We start from the raw sequence: 22340 nt of genomic DNA on the forward strand, positions 1-22340 counted from the left end.
TCCATGTGGGGCCCACCATAATGTTGATATACCATCCAACCGTCGATAAGGCCACGTGGGCCTAGATGAAGGGTGAGAACAACTTTCACCCCGATCCAAAACTTACGTGGGCCCTATCACAGTTTCAAAGGTAAAGCTTCAATCCCACTGTTTCCAGATGATGTGGGCCACCCGGGTCTTGGATCAAGTGATTTTGGGGTGGGCCCACGTCGGGGTAGTGGCCCACCACCGTGAACGGTTTAGATGGTAGGTAAACATCGAGTGGGGCCACAGCTGACCGTGGGTGGTCAGCTTGGCCGTCCGTCCATTGGGCACGCTGGCGCAGTGCGGCCGCTTCTTGCCGTCGACAGCAGGCTGCTTCTTGTGTTACTTATTTTATTTTTTTAAAAACATTGATTTCCTGCAGTTTTCAGAGGTGGGGCCCACGTCCGATAATCTACTCCGTCCAATGGCCCTCCATGCTTCCAGATAAGCAAAATAAGCCCAATATTGGACATATTTCGGTGTATAACAAATCGGAAAGGTTTCAATGGTGAAAACTACCATTCTTTATGGTATGGCCCACCGAAGGTCCGATTGATCCCATCTTTCGGTCAACGCCTAAAAAGGGCCTGGGAAAGGAATGGATGGTGTGGATTTAATACATACATCAAGGTGGGGCTTACATGAGTGGACCACCCAAGCTTGAACCAAGCTAATATTTGTGTTTTCCCATTAATACGTCCGATGGTCTGCCATACAAGGTGGGCCTGCTCGGGTGGGCCACCACCGATGGATGGTGCGGGTACTACACATATAAGTTGGGCCCCACTTATAAATGGTTTGGATAAGATACCTACCTCATGGTGGGGTCCATTCAAGTGGGCCACATAACCTCATTAACATAAATAAAATAAAAATAAAAATAAAATAAAAGGGAGAGAGATAGAGAGTGAGACCGTGTGATGGAGAGACCCCGGCACTATGGGCCCTCCCTTGCACTAAATCATACATCAAGCGGGTCCCATTACATGTGGGCCCATTAAAATTTAATCCAACGGTGGAGATCCCTTCTCCACTAAATTAGATGGTCTAGATGACCCTAAATATGCAAGAAAGTAAACATCATGATGGGGTCCATGGAGAATGGCCCCATCATGGAATGATCATGATGATCCATGTGGGCCATTGGCCACATCTTAGGGTCCAAAGTGAGATCCAAACCATTAATCGGTTGGCCTCACTTGGCCCATCTTAAAAATATCAAAATCTACCCTATCAAGGCACCCACCACTTGATCTTCTTGCCTCCTTGGCTTCCTTAGCTCCTTGTGCTTCTCTTTGATGGAGGAAGATGAAAAATGGATGGTTGAGATGAGAGATCTAGGGGTAGGAAAGGTGGGCCTCACAAATGCAATTTCTCACCATGGGAGGACTCATACGTATGGATTTTTTTTGCTTAAGGGAGAGTTGAAATGAGAGAGAGACTTGTAAGGGAGAGAGAGAGAGAGAGAGAGAGAGAGAATGATGGGTGATGGAGTGATGGATGGGAGAGAGGGATGGGTGTAAGAAGCCTTTTTTGACTTTTTTGGCAAAAGGTGTAAGAGGAGTTATAGGTTGTAAGAAACTTTTTGACTTTTGGGGCTTGCTTGGGAAAGGGTGAAAGGTGATGTGTACTTGACATGATGGGATTGATGGGATTGATTGATTGATGTGACACCTTGTAGAGATTCTCTCGGGATTCGCACGCTCGGCGTTTCCTCGCACTGAGCGCGGACCCACATCTCTTGGCCAGATCAGATCGGAGCGCGAGTCGCGGCATCGGAACCGCGGCGGAGAGGGTGCGAGATATTGCGTACTTGCTGCAATGGGGGTCCCTTGGTATTTATATCTATGGGTCGGGCGGATCGTGTCCATCAATCTCGGCATGATTTACTCAATCAAGCGGATATTGCAATCGTGGAGATATCCTCCATAATCTTTGGATCGCGTATCGCATCGTGTCTTAATGGGGTGTATCACTGGCTTTGATCCTCGGCCTACGTCCATACTTGGGTTGATTTCCCAGCTTGGTACACTGTGCTCATGGTCAGATGGTCCTCATCCGGACTCAGACTCATCTTGTCCAAGTCTGCGGCTGGCCACTAGTAGTCGGGGTTAGTAGTCGAGGTATTGGGATCGGAGTCCATCGAATGTGTTCATCCCGGACATTAGTCCTCGGCCTCTGGGTCAGAGGTAAATTCTGCTCGGATGATTCACAGGCGTGGGTCTTCGGATGAAGATTCCAGCTCGGAGTCATGACTCATCAAGGGAGAGCTCGGTTCACTCAAACCTTTGTAATTAAAGGTCTACTCAGGCCCGGAGTGATGTTTTTCTTCCGAGGCCTTCCTTCCGAGCTCCGAGCCTTCACTAATCGGCCTGACTCATCCAGGTCGAATTTCCCCATAACAGTTACAAATCCCATGATCTCGACACTTTAGCTTCTTTCTACTCTCACTTTCCCTATGCAGGCTTCCAGCTACAGCTTCAATTCCTGACCATGTGGCCCACCAGAGTACTCATTATCGTCCTACAGTGGCACTCTTCAAGCTACCTCAGATGAGGATACGATCACCACCGTCGAGACCAATCCTCCTAAAAGGCGGGCCGGACGGATGAAATTCCATGAGACGTGACATCCCATCTATGAGGGTGTCCAGCAAAGGAATGAAAGTAAAAAAACATTAGGACTAATCCAAACAGTACCCAATCCGATCTAACTCGGTTTCCCTGACCGAGTCGGACTCGGATCGGATTAGGCCAGTAGGGCACCAGATCGAATCAAGTCAGATGACCCAGACTCGATCCCCGATCGGATCGAGTTCAGGTCAGGCCATGAAAATTTCAGACTGAGTCGAGTTGGACCCAATCCGGTCCGACTCGACTCGATGCCCAACTCTAATAGTGACTCCCATCCTTGAAACCTTCCTAAGGCCCATCTTGATGTTTATCTTCCATCAAACCTATTCAAAAGGTCAGACAAACTCTAATGAAGAGAAAACACAAATATCAGCTTTATATAAAACTTCCATGGCCCCCTAAAAGTTTTCAATTGCAGGCATTCAATCTCCACTTTTGATCGTGGTGTGGTCCATTTGAGTTTTAGATCTGCTGATTTTTGGTCAATACCTTAAAATGATCTTTAAAAATGGATGGATGGTGTGCATGTAGCTCATACATCATGTTGGGCCCATAGATCTTGCCGGCCTTAAGGTATCCACATTCACTGGATTTGCAAAAAACAAAAAAAGAAAAGAAAAGAAAAGGGGGGCATGGATTGAAGCTGAATACCTTGAATTCGACAAGATTTGGAGGGTTTCTTGTTACCCCTCCTAATTTGGGACGTGAATTAGCTATTGACTGGTTGAGTAGCTAGAGTCGCTACTGAAGTGACGTCACCAAATTCCATGGGACTCATTATGATGTATGTGTTGTATCCACACCGTACATCCATTTGGAGACATCAATTTAGTACATGAGGTAAAGAATGAGTAAGATCCAAAGCTCGAGTAGACCCCACGTAGAAAACAGTGGAGTGAGCGACGCCCACCATTAAAAATTTCTAAAGGCCACGAAAGTTTTCGATCAGGCTGAAATTTGTGAACACGCTGGGTCATTGGGTTTCAAATAAACATCACAGTGCGCCTTAGGAAGGTTTCAACGGTGAGCGTCACTCTTCCCATTGTTTTTTGTAGTGGGGTCCACTCCAATTTTAGTCCGACTCATTTTTTGTCTCATGCCATAAAATGATCTCTCCAAATGGATGGGCGGTGTGGATACAACACATATATAGTGATGGGTCCACATATCTTGGTGATGTTACTTCGATAGCGCATCTCGCTACTCAAGCTGTCAGTATCTAATCTGCGTCCCTAAGTTGGTGTTATCGGGGCTCATTTTCCAATGCATGCTAAGCTGAATCTAACAGAAGGGTGGGATAGCTCTTTTATATTTTTAATTCAATATCCTTTAATAGCACGTGATACACTGAGCCAAACAGGCCCCAGGGACAATCGCTCTTAGACAAACCCGTGCTTTCAAGACCAGAAAACAGAGCAGCTATGAACCGTCCGATCATCTCTGATAGCTGAAGCCCGCATATCTCAGACCCGCATTGAGTTTTCTCGGCACGTGGACACACAAGCAAGCGAATTTCCTCAACAACAGCGCTTCAATACTTATTACTTGTTATATCTGTAAAGGAGAGAGGAGAATTTCGTCAGATTCTATCCCTCAATAAATCTCCCGCAGGAGCCTAGGGGCAATCGCTCGTAGACAAACCCGTTCTTTCAAGACCAGCCATCAGAGCTAATATCAACCGTCCGATTATATCTGCCAGAGATCCATATTGTCTCCATCTCCTCCTCTCTGTCTCTGTCTTCAATCTCCTTATCGATAATCTTCCTCTCGTATCTTTCTTCTTGCCAGAACTGCTTTCCCTCTTCGGTGAAAATCTCTGCGGGGAAAGAAAAAAGAGCTTTTGGCTTTTGGACTTTTCCCTTTGGGAGCATTATCAGATCTGCGACAGACTCTGCTCGCTTTGAAATTCCTCCGCTTCCAGGGGCATTTCGGGAAAAATCTGGCCTTTTTCTCTTGGCGATATCATCGTCCGCTAGTAAAAAGATTCGTTAGCTCAGAGCGTTGATTTTTTATTTTTTATTTTCGAAATGCTTCGATTTCTCTTGGGGCTTTTGCTCTCGTTCTCGGCGCTAGGGACGCTGACGAAATGCGGGGCAGTGATAACGTGCGCCGGTGCGGTGGCGATGAGGCAACGGCACGACGTGATATCCATAAAGGACTTTGGAGGGGTCGGTGACGGAAGGACTCTGAATACCGGAGCATTTCGGGAGGCGATATATCGGATAGAGCGTTTGAGAAGAAGGGGCGGCACGCTTCTCTACATACCTCCTGGCGTGTGGCTAACAGGCAGCTTCAATCTCACCAGTCATATGACCTTGTACTTGGCCAAGAACGCTGTTATCAGAGCTACTCAGGCATGTTCCTCTCCCTCTCTCTCTCTCTCTCTCTCTCTCTCTCTCGGGGAGTTATTTGATACCCTGGCTGTGTGACAGTTGATACGCAGGCACCTAGTCGACTATATTGTGAACCCTCTATTGGATGGTTGCAGTCTAAAAATCACATTGGTTCGACAACCTAACTTCTAATTTGTGGAGATTTCTTTTATGAAATACGACGATAAGATATTTTCCAGACCAATGAATGTCCAAAATCTAATTACTTAGATAACATGAATGGATTAATTTTTGGTTAACATCTAAACTGGTACCCATAATTTGGACGGTTTAGTTTAAATTAGTTGTGTACCACGTATGCACTTTCTCGGTAATTTCTAAGTGCCTGCGCATCATCCATCTCCCTCTGCCAGAGTATCAAAGTATTTCTCCTCTCTCTTTCACCTCCCAGTATTATTTACCCGTACAAAACGCTCGCGTTTTCAGCACCTGAAAAGTGCCCCCCATGGTCAAGTATTCAGACCGTTGATATTTTGTTCCAGCGCGTATTGCAAGATCACAGTTACATAGTCGCTGGCCTTGTTTTTGGTGGAATCTGTGTCTTGGACGTATTTCTGTTTAGTTTTGTACTTCGCATGGGCATGGGGCATGATCAGTAGGTAGGCCCATCGCAGCAACGGTTTGGATCCGTGAATCATGTACTCTGGAAAAACCGAAAGCGGAGTGTACGAAATATACTGTCGGGTGGAAATTGTGTACGAAATACGAACTACTGTAGAAATGCGAATGGGAGTCGGGACGCACGCGTATGGAAGGGACTCGTCCACACGTGCCAACTTGGAACACGTGTGTGGTGTCTTGCCGTTCGTTATGCAGGCCCCACGGCTAGTGTTCTCTTGCTCAGCCACCAGACCGGTCGGCTTGTCGATTTTGCCACGTCTGTTGTAGATGTAGATGCAGACTCTTGGCTATTCTTCTTCCGCGTGGCATGCTTCATGCACCTCCGTGACGAGTAGATTGGTCTGATATGAGGCGGAGTACACGCGTAGTGGAACGAACGTTAACGCCTGGTATGGCACACGTGTTTGAAGTAGGCACATGTGGTGACGACGGGCGAGTCCTGATGGCGGGTCTCTTTCCTAGTTTTTGCACAGGGGTGTTATTTCATGTTTGTAGGACACCTCATGTGCAGGCATTCAGAAATAGGCGGGGATTCAGTCAGGTTTCGACCCGACCGAGTTCGGTGAGGTCGTGGCCCCACCTTGATGTATGTCTTATATATCCAAGCTGTTCATCCGTATTTCCAGCTCATTCCGGACATGGGCGCAGAATTGAAGTAGAGGAAACAGTGGTGATTGAACGCCTACCATTAAAAACTTTTCATGCCCATCCTTAAAGTTGATTTGCCATTCAACCTGTTGCTGTGGTCAAACAGGCCTGGATGAGGAGAAAATACAAATAACAGTTTTATCCAAATCTTCTCGGAGGCCAGAAGTTTTTAATGGTCAGTCACCACTGTTTCTGTGGTGTGGCCCACCCAACGCATGGACGGCATTGATATACACCATATGCATCAAGGTGGACCCACGGTCACGACATGACTGAATGCGCACCCCTCATAATTGTATAAGTGGCATTCATTACCAAAGTTGGAACCCACTATCTCACTGTCCCAAAATTCTAACCTCTACTTAGTGGATGATTGCTTGTTGAAATAGGAATGGTGAACTGTTTTCATTTTCAACCGCCCGATGAATGTCCATTAATCCGATGTTCAGTTCATCTCATGAGCCAATTTGGCTCATGGTACATCGAAACTGGGAACCCTGATATGGACAGTTTTATTTGATTTACATGCCATGTATGCAATTCCTAAAAGGGAAACGGATTGGCTACTCCCCCTGCCACCAGCCAAGGGATGGTGGTCGGTGCTCTGTGGGCCCCACCATAATGTGTGTGTTTCATCCATACTGTCCAACTATTTTTCTAGATCAGTTTATAGTATGAGACCAAAAATGAGTTATATTCCAATCTCAAGTGGACCACATTACAGGAAAGAGTGTTGAATGAACGTTGACCATTAAAAACTCTTTGGGGACCATCAAAGTTTTGGATGAAGTTGATCTTTCGTTTTTTTTACCTTCATCTGGGTCTGTTTGACCTAATCAACATGTTGGATGTCAAATAAACAGTACAGTGGGCCTTAAGAGGATTGTAATGGTGGATATCCAATCAGTATTGTTTTCCTGTGGTGTGGTCCACCTTAGATTTATATTCCTCTAATTTTTGGAATCAAGCGCTAAAATGATCTTTAAAAATGGATGAACGACATGGATGAAACACCTACATCGTGGTGGGGCCCACAGAGCACCGGCAGGGGGAGTAGCCAATCCGTTCTCATTTCCAAGTGCCTGCGTATCATCCATCACACTCGTCCCAGGCACTGTACTGTATCACAGCTTTCAATTGCAATGAAAGAAGATAAGGACACAGGACACGCGACCCTAGGCACTGTAGTTCTGACGGACGAGTGCATGCTTAGGCAATCCAGGTCATCCATCTGTTGCGTTCCTCAGTTGATCGGCCATAGTTCATAAATTTTCTCGATATAGCAATGATCTTGATCACCACGCGTATTGCTTGGAGACCCGTAGCCGAGGATATCCACGGTGACCCGATCCCATGCAGCCCACCGGCATGTATGTGTTTTATTCACGCGATCCACCCGTTTTGACATATCACTTTAACGCGTGATCTAAAATATGAGGTAGATTCAGGCTCAAGCGGATTACACCACAGTTGAAACCTTTCTTAGGATCATTGTTATGTTTATTTTCGTAAGGTCATATATACTAGGGAAACACGAATATCAGCTTGATCTAAAACTTATATTAAAAGTTTTTAATCATAACCATTCAATCCCCACTGATTTTTATGTTGTAGTTTACTTAAGCTTTGGATCTGCCTATTTTGGAATCATGCCCTAAACTGATCTAACAAAATAGATAGATGGGCATGGATAAAATGCACACATCATGATGGGCCCACAGTCAATCACCAGATCTGCACTGCTCCAATTCACTTGTTGGAACTAAAAATCCTGTCACAGCATGTGCGCTGATGCTCGGTGATGTGGACCATTTGATTTGATGGGGCCAATCTGGATTCCCTGAGGATGCGGATTGCGTCCTACCTGGCCTGTCTCTAGCCACAAACAGGAAGATCTGTAGGGGTGACCACCGTGATGTATCTGTTTATCCATGCATCCATTTTCTCATATCATTTTAATTTTAAGGTATGAGCCCAAAAATAAGGTTGATCCAACGCTCAAGTGGGCCATACCAAGTAGTAAGCTTGGTTGCATTAAATGCAAGTGTTACTTGTGGTGGGGTCACTTGAGCATTGGATCTGCCTATTTTTGAGCTCATACCTTAAAATGATATGAGAAAAGGGATGTACAGCTTGGCCCTCCACAGATCTGCCCATACATTGTCAGCTGGGGTAGGAGGCATTCCGCGTCCATTGCCTGAATACTCCCTATGGAGCAATCCCAACCCTTCCATTTGGCCTGCAAATGGCCTTTCCATGCTGGGCCTGTCAGCTCAAAGTATCATTTCCCCTGCACATGTTTCGGCCATATCCTAAGGTCCAGGATCATATATTTCGTCTCTACAGTTGGTAATCTGATTCCGGACCCATGATCCACTGGGACAGTCCCGCAATTTGTTGCCATTGGGAAATTCAACGATAAAGAGGCCAAAAGGTGAACGGCTTCAATCCTCCAATGCTGGAGACTTTTGGGACATGTATCATATGAGACCGGGCCCCTAGAGGCAGAAACAGATTGCGTCCAGCCCCTGCCTAGACAGACTTGGTCCAGGCAGGGGCTCTGTGGAGCCCACTGTGATGTATGGGTTTATACCACTCCGTCCATCCATTTCGCCGGATCATTTTACGGTCCATCCATTTTGGACGGTCGAACCCTTTTAGTTGTTCTGATGCATATGAACAACAATACTCCCACCCAGTGAGAACAATTACTACAACACTTCACAAATATTATGAAATGGAATGATATTTGAATGCAACCAAGCGCATCCTTACTCCTCACATACATATATATCCTTCTCACAGACAGTCCCACCACAATGGATGCTTCAACCCATGACCTCGTGTTGAAACTCTTGTGAGTCTACCACTGAGTCACGGCAACAGGTGCATGTAAAGGTGCGCTTGGGTGAATTCAAATATCATGCAATTTCATGATATTTGGTGATACCAAACACACCGCAGATCATAAATGCAACACTGTTGAATAACCCAACTGTCCATTTTGAAAAAAAATGTTAGTCTTTGATACAAATGGACTTGCCTAATTCATGCTTTGGTGATACTTGTTGGATGATGCAGGATACATGGCACTGGCCCGTAATTGATCCCTTGCCATCTTATTGAAGGGGGAGGGAGCGGCCCGGCGGAAGGTATATGAGTTTTATTCATGGGAATGGGCTTGACGATGTGATAATCACAGGTGTGTGTTCTAACTTTCCTTTCTCCCTTACACTGTTTTCTGATTGCATTAAATGTAATTCTATATCTGTACTTATCTAACTAATGAACCTATGTGTTTATGTGCATGTCTGTGTGGAAAATATATTACTTGAAATTTGATACTCTGGCCATTTCTGATGCTTCATATGCATGATCACTTGGAACATGTGGCTTTCACAGGTGAGAAAGGGACTATCGACGGCCAAGGTTATGTATGGTGGAACATGTGGAGGGGCGGATACCTTAGATACACCAGGCCGAGTCTCATCGAGTTCATGTATTCCAAAAACATCATCATATCAAATGTGGTCTTATGGAATTCACCTTTCTGGAACATCCACCCTGTTTATTGCAGGTAAAAACAATGATAGATAATTATTGAATTCTCAAATTTCATTTAGGCGAAAACTATAATTTTTCTGTCTTAACAACAAGTTAGATTTGAATGGGAGATCGGTAGTCAAGAAATCAAGCATTTTTCCGATTGAAAATCATGTGTTTTGGCTGATAAAACAGATGGTATGAGCTAGACCGATATTTCTTTTAATGAGCTACGTTTTTGTGTCTTTGGCTGAGAAGTCCGCATACACTGATCTCCCATCGTCAACAAACGGTGATCGGGAATCCCGACATGCATTTGGACTTGATTGCCAGGAATGTGAGTTTGAATGTGTTGGGATTAGGAGAAGTTTAGTGATGTTTGCTGATATACATTTTTTTTTTTTTTGCCATTTATGCAGCAATGTTGTAATAAGGTATGTCACCATTTTGGCTCCATACAACTCGCCCAACACCGATGGGATCGATCCAGGTAATTTACTAGCTACTGCTGCTACCGCACATGTATGGTGAATGATCAGCTGGCCCACTGTGTGGATATGCTGTGGCCCAAAATACCAGTGGGTGGAAAACCTTGTCTGCAGAATTTTCAGCATTGCACATTTTCTGCTCTTTGTTTTCCAATCATCATTTGTAAGCCACCTATCAGATGGCTAAGATCATCCGATCGCCATGATTTTTAGTATACGGCGGATCCTGATCACCTACACATGCCACCTGCATAATGGGGACTTTTTTCCTACTTTCCATATCCATGCTGTAGACCACTCCTTTTTGTTATTAATCATCAAATGGACCATTGGTTGGGTACATGAATCAAATCTCACACGCTCATCCACCAATTGCAGATTCCAGTTACAATGTCTGCATAGAGGACTGCTACATTGCCACTGGGGACGACCTGGTGGCCATAAAGAGTGGTTGGGATGAATACGGTATCTCATTTGGTCGTCCCAGCTATGGGATCACGATCCGGCGCTTGAGAGGATCGACCCCATTTGCTGGTATTGCGATTGGCAGCGAAACTTCAGGTGGGATACAGAATGTAATGGTGGAGGATGTTAGCCTCGTCCACACAGGCATCGGCATCCATCTGAAGACGAACATCGGTAGGGGAGGGGTGATAAGGAACATAACGGTGACCAATGTGTTCATGAACAATGTACGGAAAGGGATAAAAATAGCTGGCGACGTGGGTGACCACCCTGACCGTAGGTTCAATCCGAATGCACTTCCGATCGTCGACAGGGTCACATTGAGGAATGTGTGGGGCGTGAAAGTTCAGCAGGCCGGGTCGATACAAGGATTGAGGAATTCTCCTTTCACTCATATATGCCTCTCGAACGTCCATCTTGGTGGGGTCCATCCAGGAAGGCCTTGGACATGCTCAGATATAAGCGGCACCGCTATTGGAGTGAACCCGTGGCCGTGCCCGGAGCTGACCAGAACTCATGAGGTTGGTTACTGTTCCATTGCTTCATGAGGTTTGTTATTCTCTTGGGTCTTATTCTATAGGCAGAGTGATATTACTTTTCTACGTGAGGGAATGAAATGTTTTTGAGGGAATTTCCTTGTTTGGTGGTATCTAATCTGGACAGCGGGGTCCGTAATTGGTTTTTCTAAGCCGTTGATCTGATGTCCACCATCATGGATGAAGCATGACCAAAAACTTTCCCAAATTTGGAAGATCCTAGCCATGAAATCTTTTGTCTTTCTTCCATTTAACATGGACTGTTGGTGCATTTCTTCTTAACCATGAAAAACGTGAGTTTGACCAAATGAAGGGATTTTTTGGATGGGGCCCATCAGATTAATGGAATGGATAAACCGACAATCGTCCTGTGATTTACGGATTAGGTACCAAACAGAGAGGTCCGGCGCCTGTCTTTTAGCTTCTTTTTTTTTTCGTTATGTGTGCAGAGAAAACGGGCGTTAGATTTTAAGATCATATGCACGTATATTGACATCCTAGCCGTGCATCAGGTAGGGCCCATTGTATAGTTGATCTGGCCCAAAAGTCAAGGTTGTCAACTCATCAGGTCGGTAGTGCATGTATGAAATAATGAATGGTTAAAAAAAAAAAAAAAAATCAAAATCATGGGTCCACTGGGTGACCCATGCTGAGATGGTCTGATTGATCGAACCGTCCATGTTATGGATCTTACTCTCTACGGGCCACATTAATAAACTTGTGTCAAATGGTTGATTTTGATCATCGTTATTTCTAGATGAATATAAACACTGCTAATACCATTTTCAATGGCTATAAATCAGGTCCAAAACTCAAAGGTCCTGATCATTTTTTAAGCTTGATTGTTGCACCATGGTTCAATTATGACAGCATGGAGAAGATATACGGATCTAATATTGAACCATCGCTGGACGGCCCAAGAGGTAGACATGCTGGCAACACACACAAAACGAACTCTTTACAAAATGCCAGCTGGACGCATTCAACTTGAATGTGTGGCCTTCCTGATGAATTGATTGGCTGTTTTTGGGACGCGGATTTCCTGCGCCCACTTGATGTACGGCTTGGACATCCCACACGAAGAATTCCTAGAGAACTCTTAAATTTATATTTTTAAGCAAAAGGGGTAAAAACACTAAAAACCCTTGATTGAAATTGGAGACTAGAAGGAGACGATGGGTTTTGACCGTCCGTAAGAATTGTATCAGCAACCATGTGGGGCACCATTCAGACCGTTGAAGGGCATGCGTGTTGGATCTCAGAATCATTTGGCATGGGACATGTTCTGTCAATATACTCCAGAATAAAAAGTAAAACGGATCGTTACTCTGGCAAATCGAAAAAAGGTAACTGAAAATGTTAGAAATCAAGTAAATTTTCAAGCCTTAGAGTTAGAACTGTTATAGTGAGTAGTGTGTATTGTAGTATATGGTCAATACGGATTAAGAAATATTTCTTAATTAATAATAGAAGACAGAGGAAAACCCTAACATCGAATATTTCTTAATTAATGTAGAAGGATCGAAAAACCCTAGCCCCTTCACTTTTCTCCCTTTCTGTCTTCTTCAGCCGTCGACACCACCACTGCCACCTATCGTACGCTGGCCTGAACCGCCCCGCCTTGAACCACTCTGACATTGTTCCCTGTCCCCATCGCCGCCCTGCCCTGAACCACTCCGTCCTAGTCCCTGTCCCATCTATCTCCCCTTGGCACCAACAACCTCTCCCGTCCTTGTTACCACCCATCAATAACTAATAGAAGAGAGAGGGAGAAAACCCTAACCTCAAATTTTACCAAATCATCAAGTAAAATTAGGAATACAATTATTTGTTATCTTGCTTTTCGGGCAATTTTTTATTTCCAAGTGTGACTTGTATTTCCTTAAAGAAATTATAAATAAGGAGGTGCTGAGACTTGAGATGGAGAGACAGATCATTATTCTCTCCTTCTCTCTTGTAAGTGTAATGTGAAGGATAATATTCTTAGAACTAGACTCATGAACAACTGATTAAAGTTGCCATAACAATTTAGGAAGTAATGTTTTCATAGCTTGAAAGAAATAAATAAGCTGAAACCTATGTTCGAGTGTGGTGATTTCTATCTCCAACTCAAAGAACAGGTCTAGATATCAAATGATTGAACAACTGAGATCAATTTACTCACAAAACTTAGTTGATATTCATAAAAATTTTCAAATGAATTATGAGTTCAATAAATCATGTTCAGTAGAAAAATGAATATTATTTATGTAGTGTCATCTGATGATGGAATAAGTGTTAGGATTTATGGAGCTTAATCATAGGAGGTGTGTTGTTCATCTAGCAGCATTTTTGTAATTTCACATGTGTTTTATGTAAATTCTATTTTGTTTGGGATAGTATATATTCTCACGATCCGAGCCCCTTATAGTTCCGAGCATAAACATATTCTCAATTCGATTAAGCGGGGGAATATTCAAGATGACGAACACTGCCGAAGAAAGCAACGTCCGAGCCGAACCCTGGGTCGGGTACGGTAAACTTCAACCAATTAGCTAACGACCTAAACCGAGGTCCCATCTTCGTCCTCATCTTCATTCAAAGAGGGATGTTTGAGCCGAGGCTCGTTCTCGAATGTCCGTGCCGAGAACTAAACCAAGGTCCCATCATCGTCCTCATTTTCATTTAAAGAGGGATGTCCGAACCGAGACTCATCCTTGGATGTTCGAGCCGAGGATTCGTCCTCGTCCTCATCTACCTTCAGAGAAGAGATTCTCGAGAAGGCTTGTTGTAACCGCTCTGATTGTGCCTGTATCTGTCAGAAGGATCGAGCCGAGGCCAGATCCGGAGGTGGACGTTCCATGAGCTAAGCTTAAAAACTATCATAAGTGGACGTAGCCGGTTATTTCGTTCGCCGATACGCATGATATGCATAATATCCTACATGATCTTTGAATTACGTGCGATATCCCCTCGATCTAAAAATCTTCCTAATTGAGTGAATCATGCCGAGATTAACGGATTCATACCATCCGACAATCAGGTATAAATACGTCAAGACCCCATTACTATAGGTACGCAAGATCTTGTACTCTCCCTCTACTTTTCAACTTAGACCCAGATTTCTTTGACTTAACTTAGGCATTGGAGGGTCCTCCGACTTAGCCAGGGTCTCCTTTACTCACTTTTTGTGCAAGATCAGGGTTCGTCGAGAGTTCCCCTCATGGAGTGAAGGGTGATCCAGATTTTGACCTCAACACATAATACTCTAAAATGATCTCAAAAAATGTACAAACAATGTAAATATAATAAATACATCATTGTGGGGCAATGTAACTTTGATCTCTTTTGAACCGTTCGTACAACTCGGAGATCGAGGACCATAGTGCTCGTCTTCGCACGATAGGTACTTATAGCAGCTATATAGCCTGCGCGACGAAGTAAACCAGATGAAGCAGCAATAGGAGCCCCAACCACGCCCGACTCAGGAAAATCCTGTTCCCGAGCCAATTGGTTTTGTCATGGAAGCTCACTTCGCACCGAGAAGTATGAGGCCCGAGGCGCCTCAACATCCCCAGATGCCAGTTTCGGGTCAGAATCCTCCTCCGACCCAAATCCGAGTCTCGGCTCGAAACACAGCCACTCAAGCTCCGACTAACACTTCGGTCACTTCAGCCTTTGCACAACAGATCTCCGTCATCAACTAGAACGGAGAAGGGAAAGGGGGACTCCAGAAATAGAAAACGCCTAACAAATTGTGCCGAAGAACAAGGATCTTTGGGAGAAACGGTTTGCGGAGCTCAACGACAAATTCTTAGCTCTGGAAAAGAAACAACAACCGACGTCAGTTCCCGCCGCTGTTCAAGTGATGATGGAAGAGACCGAGCCTCCCTTCACCTCGAAAATCATGAACGAGGTGATGCCTCAGAGGTTCTGGATACCTCCCATCATTCAATACTTTAGGTCTGGAGACCCATCCGAGCATGTGAAAGCTTATCGCTCATGGATGCAGATCCAGACGGCGACGGATGCCATGATGTGCCGAGGGTTCTCGATCACGCTCACGGGCTCCGCTCGGAGTTGGTACCGGCAGCTCAAGCCAAATTCCATTAGTTCCTTCGCAGAGCTGAGTTAACTATTCCTCACCCAATTCATAAGTGGTAAGAGAAGTCGGAAGCCCAACACTCACTTATTTGCTATCAAACAAGAGCCCAAGGAGTCGTTGAAAAATTACATTGCTCGCTTCAATGAGGAAACACTGTTAATAGAAGATTACGACGACAAGATGACACTTGCAGTCGTGTTCAGCGGCCTAAAGGAAGGGAAATTCACCTTCTCCATTGGAAAGAACCCACCAAAGACGTTAACAGAACTCGTTTTCAGAGCTTAGAAATAAACTAACGCTGAAGAATTCTCCAATGCCTGCAAAAATATCCAAGTGGCAGAGCCAAATAGTAAAGGGAAGAGGCATAGGAACGAGGAATCTCAACCGTCCAACAAAAGGCCTGATGACCACGCCCCTCGAGGTCGTCGCCTGAGTAGAAGGCTGGAGGGAAAGTTCCACTCCTACACCCCCCCTTAACACATCCACCGAGCAGATTCTATTGGATAATCTGAGGAGAAAAGCTGCTGAATTGACCCATTTGTATGAGGACCGACTCGAATCATCGAGACAAGCGTAAGTACTACCGCTTTCACCGAGACTACGGCCATAACATTGCCGACTGTGTGGATCTCAAAGATGAGATTGAGACCCTTATTCGGAAGGGACATCTACGCCGATACACCAAGGAAGGAAAAATCGCTCGGAAAGAAGAACGAAAGCGGGAGCAGCCGAATAATACTATCGAAGAGCCCGTCGAAATTCGTACCATCTTCCGGGGTTCGTCCGATGGAGGGGACTCGAACAGGGCACGGAAAGCCCACTCTCGGAAATTCGACCCGGAGCATTACGTCCACTTGACCAAGCGGCCCAGCAAGGAACTCCGGGTTAGCCCATGCACTCTGACCTTCACGGAAGAAGATGCACGCGGAATCCATCATCCACATGATGATGCCCTGGTAGTTATTATGACCATAGCGAACCGCAAGGTATACCACATCCTGGTCGACACCAGGAGTTCGGCCGACGTGATCTATTCCGAAGCCTTTGAAAGAATGGGGATACCAAGGTCCCACCTCAGACCTATGAAGACCCCCTGCACGGCTTTACCGGAGGAAAAGTAATCTCCGAAGGAGCCATTTTTCTCCCTGTGACTGCGGGAGAAGGGCAACACCAAGTCACCCTTATGGTGGAGTTCTTAGTTGTTAATGTGCCATTGGTGCATAACGTCATTTTCGGCCGACCTTCCCTTAACGCAATGAGAGCAGTTGTCTCCACCTATCATCTAATGATGAAATTCCCTGTCGAGGGTGGGATAGGATATCTCTGAGGCGATCAACGCGAGGCTCGGAGATATTATGCTATAGTAGTCAAGAAGGGGTCGGTCAAGCAAACACTTACCATCAACATGCTGGACCCCAGAGGACCCGCGGAAGAATCATCTGTGGAAGATCTGGAGAAAGTAGCGCTCGATAAGACAGATCGGAGCACGACTGTCCAGTTTGGAACTTCACTGAACCCTGAGCAGCGGTCTGAAATACTAACCTTCCTGCGGCAGCATAGAGACGTCTTTGCATGATCACACACAGACATGCCGGGGATCTCTCCTGATGTCTTGGTCCATAGGCTGAATGTGGACCCAAACCATAAACCGTTAAAACAAAAAAGAAGACCATTCGATGCCGAGCGGTACGAGGCCATTGCCGACGAGGTCTCCATCTTGCTCGATGCTGGTTTCATAGAGGAGCCGACTGGATCGCGAATGTAGCCCTCGTCAAGAAGGCCAATGGGAAATGGCAGGTTTATGCAGACTACTCGGATCTAAACGAGACGCGTCCAAAAGATAGTTTCTTGTTGCCTCAGATCGATCAGCTGGTGGACAGCACGGCGGGACACGAATTACTCTCTTTCTTGGACGCTTACTCCGTGTATAACTAGATCGCAATGCATCCCCTAGACAGGCAGAAGACTACTTTTGTCACAGACAAGGGACTCTACTGTTACCGGGTCATGCCATTTGGCCTGAAAAATGCTAGGGCCACGTATCAAAGATTGATAAATCAGATATTTTTCAAACAGATCGGACGCACCATGGAGGTGTACGTCGACAACATGCTAGTGAAAAGTATCAAGGCATCCAATTACTTGACGGATCTTGAGGAAACATTTACCATCCTCCGAGAGTATCAGATGAAGTTGAATCCCGCAAAGTGTGCTTTCGGAGTCGGCTCGAAAAAATTCCTCGGGTTTCAGGTCAGCCAGAGAGGCATTGAAGCAAATCCTGACAAAATCAAAGCACTCCTAAACATGAGTTCACTTCGGATTATCAAAGAAATACTATGCCTCACAGGGCGAGTCACAGCGCTCGGACGCTTCATAGCCAGAGCAACAGACAAATGCCTTTCCTTCTTCCAACAGTTGAAGGTCATAAGAAGGCAGAATGAACGTCAGAATGCGAACAAGCCTTCCAAAAATTGAAATAGTATTTGGGCACGCCCCCTGCTGTCCAAGCCTGAGGAAGGCGAGCCTCTGTCTTGTATCTGGCGATCTTGGCCTCGGTCGTCAGCTCGGCCCTGATTAGAAAGGTTGGAAGTAAGCAACATCCCGTATATTACGTGAGCAAGGCTATGGTACCTGTAGAGACGAGATATCCACCCCTGGAGAAGCTAGCGCTCAACCTCATCATTTCAGCTCGGAGTTACTTTCGTACTTCCAAGCTCATTCGGTCATTGTGTTGACTGATTCCCCTCTCAAATAAGTCCTCCAGAGACCTGAAGTCTAGGGTCGACTAACCAAGTGGGCCATCGAACTTGGTGAATTTGACATCCAGTTTTGTCCAAGAACGGCGATTAAGGGCCAAGCTATGGCCGACTTCATCGCCGAACTTACCATCCAAAGTGAAGAAGAACTTATCGCTACAGTTGAGACTATTCCACCCGAGCCTCCGTCCAACCAAGGGACTGTATCGGAAACCAGATGGATCCTCTATGTAGACGGATCTTCCAATGTTAAGCGAGCAGGAGCCAGGATCTTCCTGATCACACCTGATTCCACGTCCATCCAATATGCGATCAGACTCAACTTCAAAACCTCAAATTTATTGGCTGGACTCAGATTGGTAGTGAGTGTAGGTGTCCAAGCTCTCCAGGTTCGATGTGACTCTTAGCTGGTAGTAAATCATATCTCCACTGAGTACGAAGCTAAGGAGACGAGGATGATCGGTTATCTAAATGAGGCGAGAAAGTTAATTGAAAGATTCTGAAACTGTACGATCCAGCAAATCCCTAGAGCAGAAAATTCGTGGGCCGACGCCTTGGCGAAGCTGGCCTTAGCCACAGAAGGGAGGATCTCGCGGATCGTTCCTATTGAATTCATAGAACATCCGAGCATCGACCAAGCAAAGAAGAAAGCGGTTAATCTAGTGCAAGCTACCCCGAGCTGGATGGACCCGGTTTGCAACTTCCTCACATCTGGCGAGATCCCCTTGGATAGGTTGGAAGCCAGGCGACTGAGAGTCCAAGCAGCACGATATAACATCCTGGACAGTATCCTATACAAAAAAGGACATTCTCAGCCCTACCTCAGGTATCTCTGACCCGATGAGGTAGAATATATCATTCGAGAGATTCACAAAGGAATATGCAGAAACCATTCTAGCAGCCGAGCCTTGGCCCTAAAGATACTCCGACAAGGATATTTCTAGTCAACTATCAAAGAGGATTCTAAAAATTACGTTCAGAAATGTGACAAATGCCAATGCTTTGCAGCAGTGCCGAGGCAACCCACTGAAGAAATGATTCCCATGAGCGGTCCTTGGCATTCGCTCAGTGGGGAATCGACATCATCGGCCCTCTGCCTACAGGAAAAGGGTAAGTTAAGTTCTTCATCGTTGTAGTCTACTACTTCACTAAGTGGGTCGAGGTCGAGCCTGTTACTAAAATCACATAACAAAAGGTGATTGACTTTGTCTGGAAAAACATCATCTGTCAGTTCGGGATCCCGCACACCATTGTGTCCGATAACGGCAGACAGTTCGACAGCAATAAGTTCCGGGGCATGTGCCGGGAGCTCAGCATCACAAACTCGTACTCGTCCCCTTGGCACCCACAGTCCAACGGACAGGTAGAAGCTGTCAACAAGGTGATCAAGCATCATCTCAAAACGAAGTTGGAGAAAGCAAAGGGCAATTGAGCCGAGGAGCTTCCGTTCGTCCTCTAGGCCTACAGGACCACAACTCAGTCATTTACAAATGAGACCCCTTTCTCACTTTCCTACGGCTCAGAAGCGATGGTGTTAGTTGAAATTGGCCTTCCTACTGCTCGGGTTAGGAATTACCAAGAAAATCAGAACTTCGAGTAGATTGCAGCTAACCTGGATTTGCTTGAAGAAGTCAGAGATATCTTGAGGCTTTGAGTCACAGCTCGACACCAGCAGGTGGCAAAGTTCTATAATTCTAAAGTCAAAACCAGGCGGTTTCGACCAGGAGACTTCGTCCTTCGCCAAGTCTTCCAGAACACTGCAGAGTTAGGGGCGGGGGTGCTCGGACTTAACTGGGAAGGGCCTTACCGTGTGATCTGATTAACTAAACCGGGCTCCTACCACTTAGAAGACCTCAAGGGCCATCAGCTCCCCTACTCATGGAATGCTGTGCACCTGAAAGTTTACTATTGGTGACGAAATAGCCTTTAAGGCTCTCAATAAATGTATGCTTCCGAGCGATAAACTTTTAAGGCTCTCAACAAGTGTACGCCTCCTAACGACAAGCCTTTAAGGCTCTTAATAAAATTCGTCTTTTCTTATCTATATGAACGAATTATCTACTAAAGAAAAGTTGCCTCTCATATGCAAAGGTGGGCTAAACGAACTGATCCCTTAAAGAAGGGGTTAGAGCGTTATCCCACGAAAACTTGACAGGGCATCCTCTCTCAATCAGGGGAAAAGTCAAAAGATGACCTGACTCCCCAATATAAGAGTCAACTCATCGCCCGACTAACGGATGAAGCGGAGGTTTTTCGTCAATCGTGGGACAAGTCGACCCCAGTGAGGTCGGACAACCAGGATTAGGCCATAAAGGCTTCAAAATCCTTTGAGACGACATTGGAAGGGGCCGACCCACCCAAGGGGTCGGCTCGGCCATGCCCTAAAGTAAACCGACCTGTCAACGAATCAGTTCGGCAATCAACAAACAACAGTCAACATCTGAAAATTAACTACAAAATAACATGTATAAAAGCAGTCATTATTCGGACGCCCTTTCCAAATGGTAAAAAATCATCATCATCCAGAGAGTCAAAAAATAAAATCCATACACAAAAAAGGGAGGCTTCAAGTCAACTACGGGAGAAATATTAAAGATTATGCTATCGAAGGAGCTTGGGATTGGAGGCTTGATCCAGGCAGACATTTTCAGCTGGTACCTCTCCGGTGTCTTCGGGCAACAAATATTCGAAGTTGAGGTCCGGGTACAAATCTTGGACTGCCTCAATACAAGCATCGAAGCCACAGTTGTAAAACTTAGTGGCTTCGGCGTCTCTTTCCTTTGAAGTCTTGAAGGTGTTTACCGTAGCGGCCACTGCTCCAGCCAGGGAGGCCTCATCTTCGGCCCGCTAGGCTTCCATCACTTGGGAGATAGCTCGGCTCCGTTCTTCTGCCGCTTCGGCTCTAGTCTGATCTAAGACTTCGCCTAGTCAGGTAATCTCTTTAGCTAATGAATCCGCATGAGCTCGCTGGGCTTCCATTGCTTGAGAGACAGCTCGGCTCCGTTCTTCTGCCGCCTCCGCTTTAGTCCGATACTAGGACTTCGCCTAGTCGGGTAACTCATAGGCCAATGAATCCGCATGAGCCATAGCTTGTGTCAGCTCAGCTGCCGCTGCACCACATTGGGCCTCGAGATCACTTACGACCCCCTGCAGCTAGAGCTCTCTAGCCCGCCCATCCTGCTCTTTAGCCTTCCCTTCCTCAAGCTGCCGGCGCAACTTGACCTGCTCTAATTGGAGAAAAGTGGCTTCGTCCCGCAAGATCCCCGCTTCGGTCTTAAGGACTTCCACCTCTAAATCTCTCTTTTCCAGCTTCCACAGCCTTTCCTGAGTCAAAAGAATCTTCGGGACGGACTGAATAAGAAGAAAACACGAAAAGTTTGAACACATGGATGGAAAAATGAGAATGAAAGGAGAGACAGTAGAAGAAGAAGATACCCTGCAAAATACGGAAGCCATGTCGTTCAGAAAAGAGTCGTCCGATTTAATAAGGAGGCTGGCTATCTCCTCATCCAAAGTATGCTTGGTGGTCCAGGGAACCAAGTAAGACATATGATAGCCCGGCTCAAACCTCCCTTCGCTCGTCCCCACCTGGGTCGAGCCCACTGCTTCCCCAGCCCCGGTTCGGCTGCCTGCCGAGTCTTGAGTCTCTGCTCTAAAATCATTCCCGTCGTCGGGAGGAGAAAGCATGTTATCAGCCATCCGGATGGCCTCATCTCGTTCGAAAGAAGAGGGTACGGCGATGCAAGGCTCAAGGGCTGGAGGAGGGGCCTCCACGGTAGGGGGAGCAGCGGTAGGCGGAAGGGAAGGAGTTATGGTTGCTAGGGAAGGAATTATGATTGCTGGAGTTGGAACAATGATTGCTAAGACTCGGATCTCCGCAGGCACCACAACAGGAGCCGCGACAGTGAAAATTGGAGCCCCAGCTACATAAACCGGACCCGAGGGGCCCTTCCCGCCAGGAGCGGCCTGCCTCCTCCGAACGGTGGTCTTCGTCCGAGACTCAGCCCTCAACATCTCCTTTGCCGTCGAAGCGGCTTTCCTCCTCTGCGAACCAGATGCCTCGGCCATGCTTACATAAAAAATAATAAGTCAGTAACCAAGTTAAGAAAATTCAATCCCTTCTGAAAAATGAAAGAAAAACTTACTGAA

At 46.0% G+C, this 22340-nt stretch overlaps 1 pseudogene; it reads left to right on the plus strand.

Moving 5' to 3' along the window:
• The first annotated feature begins 4030 nt into the window (after nucleotides 1-4030).
• Nucleotides 4031-11446, plus strand: LOC131241250 (probable polygalacturonase; annotated as a pseudogene).
• Nucleotides 11447-22340: the final 10894 nt, after the last annotated feature.

Source organism: Magnolia sinica, chromosome 3 (assembly GCF_029962835.1).
Source record: "Magnolia sinica isolate HGM2019 chromosome 3, MsV1, whole genome shotgun sequence".
Classification (NCBI taxonomy): Eukaryota; Viridiplantae; Streptophyta; class Magnoliopsida; order Magnoliales; family Magnoliaceae; genus Magnolia; species Magnolia sinica.